The sequence below is a fragment of the Fulmarus glacialis genome, unplaced genomic scaffold (genome assembly GCF_000690835.1).
Source record: "Fulmarus glacialis isolate BGI_N327 unplaced genomic scaffold, ASM69083v1 scaffold32279, whole genome shotgun sequence".
In the NCBI taxonomy this organism is placed as follows: domain Eukaryota; kingdom Metazoa; phylum Chordata; class Aves; order Procellariiformes; family Procellariidae; genus Fulmarus; species Fulmarus glacialis.
In genome coordinates, this window is record NW_009234456.1 from 11,655 (window position 1) to 15,596 (window position 3,942).

The window sequence follows — 3,942 nt, forward strand, 5'->3', positions numbered from 1 at the left end:
GGGAGAGTGGAGGAAGACAGAGGCAGCAGAGCTAATTAAATTAGCCATTTCTTAAAAACAAATGAATACCACGCAGTTCAATCTCATTAAAAAAATACCAGCATAGAGCCCATTCTTTCTTGTTTAAGCGATTACTTGCATGCCCAGATGTCAACGCAGGAAAAACTTGCAAATCTATAGAGGTTTATTTTGTCTTACTCTGTATTTCTCTCTAATTCAATCTTTGCACCTACTAATTTTGTTTGTTTTTTGTTTTTTTTTTTTAACATATGGGGTGGTAGCAAAAGTTCTGAGACAAACAAAAAAATGTCATTCTTGAGGGGTGAAAAAAAAAGGAGTGTATTTGGGTTGAGAGAGAAGGGAGGGAAGTTCGGGTAGTACTGAGGGGGTGCAAGAGGTGACCCTTCAAGGAGATGGGTAGCAAAGTGAAAAGTCTTTATGAGGACTTCCAGTAGCCCTCTCTAGCCCAGCAGCATGCTATGAAGTTATGTGAGAAAGCCAACCGTTAGTATATTTTAATGCAATTATTGTTGGTATCGTATTGATGGGTTTTTTTCTGACATATTTACAGGAATGTTTTTTTCCTAACCCAAGAACTATGGCTGAAGTCCCACAGAGAGATACACATATGTGTACGGTGACATATACTTGCAAAACTTTTTAACATCAGATTATGGTTTACATTATATTTTGCTGTAGATTTCTGTGGCACAATTTTCAAGAAAACTGAAAATTTTTCAAAATATTTCTCGTCTCTTATCAGTTAAAAGAGCTCTGGTAGCAGTAACTGGGTTTAGACATAGAGAACTGTTTGCAGTTGGAGGACGGGTACGTGAAGTCAGTGGACATGAGAAAAGCTGAGAGACGGAGCAACGCTCCCCAGAGCTCCCCGGTAGTAGAGTAAGGTAGGTTTAAGGGTAGGAGTAGGTTAAGAGCCCCTTCAATAGCAGGGATTTGCTCTGGGTCCCCCTAGTTCTGGGTAGGTGCCATAAGAGGTAAATGGGATCCTTCAGTTTTGTGGATACAGTCCTCCATTTCATCTAGCGTTGCTATACTTGCCTGAAAAGGGAGCCACCCAAATTAAAGTCATGTCAGTGAAACTGTTGATGAGAACTTTTCCTTGCACAAAAACCCACGCTAATGTTTTTTAGTTATTGTCCTTCCAGCATTTTCACTGATTACTCACCTGTTCCTACTGGCAGGTAGTTTTGTGCTTATAAAAACGACATCCAGGTATACCCCAGAAAAGTACTTTGACTTTGTATAAAATTATGATTACGTTCTTTTCAACAGCTTGACCAAAGCACATAAAGGACACTATTTTGTCATTGTATATTTAGCTCGTATTCTGCCACTGTACATTTAGCTCTGGATTTAAGCTCTAGCTTGTTTTAGTTGTGAACTAGGTGGGTTCATCAAAATATTATGTGGAAGCAAAGGTCCTTTCCAAAAGCCAGCATGTAGGGGCATGGCCTCCAGAGTAGTTATAGTAACGAGGAGCTTTCGTCTGCACAAATAGCAAGAGACGTGTTATATTTATGTTTTATGTATTTATTTATGTATTTATGTTTTCCCGTGCTCAGCCGCCTCTCCAGGGAGCAGGCGCTGAGCTCGGGGTGCTGCCGTGGCGGGCGGGGAACCCCACATCCCCGTGAGCCGTGGCTGGGGCTCGCTCTGCGCCCTGCGGGGGGGCATTCACCTCTCCTTCCTCCTGCCCTTGCTGCGGCGCAGGTCTGCGTAAAAGTGTGCAGTATTAGTGACAAACCATGGTATTCTTAACACATGAGTAAATTAAGATACAGTCTTTTGTCTTCCTCTGAGTGTGAAGAAAATGTATGTGCTCTAGTAATGCATTATTTTTTTCTTCTTAATTATTTTTTTTTTCTTCTTCTTAATTTTTCTCAAAGCTAAACTTCCCCCAACATGCAGTTATACCTTAGAATTCTGTGTTGGGATAAAAGATAATTAAAAGTCCACTCAAACCTTTGATTCCCAAGTGGGTTAAAAGACAGAAGTTTAAAGTTAGCGTAGGGGCTGACTGGAGCGGGAAGGCGGTGTCAGTGATGGAGCTGGGTGGGAAGGAGGCTGTTTGGATTGGAAGCTTCGAGGTGGCATCTGAAGGTTCTTCATCCCCTTCAGAACTGGCGTTGCCACCAGAAACAGGATCCCATTTTCCCTGGGACCCCGACACAATCCACGGACCCTACCCTTCAGTAGGCTGCTCCAGCGTCGCTGAGCCGCTCTGGCGGGGGCTGACTTACAGCGGGTGACCGGCTGGGTGCTCGGCCGGGTGGCTCCTCCTCATGCCGATGCCTGTCTGAATCCTATAGGGCAGCCTTTAAAATGCCAAGGCAACATAGAGCCCTGTTGATATGGCCCCTGTTGATATGGGCCGTATACATGTTCACAAACATGAAACTGAAGAGTTTTGGTGTAAGTGAAAATTCTTGTAGAACTGCTTCTCAGTGACTGCTATTCATAAAAGCATGAAATGTCGTAAGGTTTGCCAAAAAAACTTTGAGTTATTTACATCATGCATACCTCTGCTGTTCAAGTTTAGTATATTACTCCTGAGCTTATACAGGAGTTTGGAAAAAAGAGCCAGTTAACAATTGGTTTTAATTTAATTTTATTCCTTCTAGAACAAGGAAATAGTCAGTGAAGGTTAATGAGGCTTTTCTAGCAATTTATTTTAACCTGAGTCAGGCTGTTGTGCTTACCTACATTCCTTGTATTATACATCTGTATTGATACACAGAAAATCTCCTACCAAATACGGAAATCTTCAGTTTTACTTATGTGGCTTCTGTATGTTTTCATCACAGTTTCAGGTTTTTCCCTGAAATAGCTTAGCTCGTGTGAGCACTGCGTGTGAAAGGTTCGGTATGACTGTCCAGCCATGTCCTTCTGTACCTTCTGCGTGTAAGGGAGAAAACAGGCCCGGTTCAGCGGGGCAGGAGCTGCACGGTGTGATGCTCCGGCCCCTTTTTGGGTCCCTTTTGGGGTGAAAATTGCCACTCCCTCCTGGAGCTCAGCATGCAGCTAGGGTGAAAAGTGAGCGCAGGGTCTAAAAATGTTGAATATGTGTGCCGAGTACTTGAATGTTCCCAAGAATGGGAGGGAGGTTTAGGGGAAATTATAAACCGTTGTCAAGGCAAGGAAAGTGACTGAACCCTTTATCGCTTCTTTTCATTTCCAAAATGTCAGAACCACTCCCCTAAGCTCAGGAAAGTTGCCATCATTTGTTTGTAAGCTGCTTGAAGGCGCTCTTGTAAAGAGTAATAATTAACCTCTTTCTATTTCAAAACCTGCTCTTGTACAAAGCGTGTTTTGCTGGAGATGGAGTTAAGCGGCAGCTTTGTTCAACATGGCAAAGAGAATTTTCCAGGAGTTATTTTCTGAGGGAGGTAAATTGCCGGGGTCTGCAGGATGGCCCTCCACTCCTTTGGTTGAGGTTGGAGCTGAACGGGCTTCCAACCACGCAGTCGGAGCGGCACTCGGAGGGTGTCTGCGAAGACGTCGTGCCTTGCAGAAGTGCGTGGGGACTAGGTTCGACCCCCGATTGCCAGCCCAGAGCTGCAGCCCGCCGGCGCGGGGGCAAGAGCATCCATCATCCGCGGGCTCTCTGCGTTCCTTTCCTCCTCGGATCCCCGCAGCGATGCCGTTTTGGGGGCCGCTGAGCAGGGACCCAAGCGAGCCCTGGCTGCTGGCACGGGCTGCCCGCCTCTGGGCAAACCCTTGGAGAAAGACCGTGGAGAGACCACCAGTGGAAACTCAGCATTTGCTCATTTCTTTGTGGGAGACTCTATCCGTATATCGATTCATTATTAAATGAGCAGATAAATAGCCTTTTCTCTCCCTTGTTGGGTGCACCAGCTGCTGGGTGAGTTGCAGAAAGCCCAGGATGAGAGCACGAGAAACAGTCGGGACAGGCAAAAACTG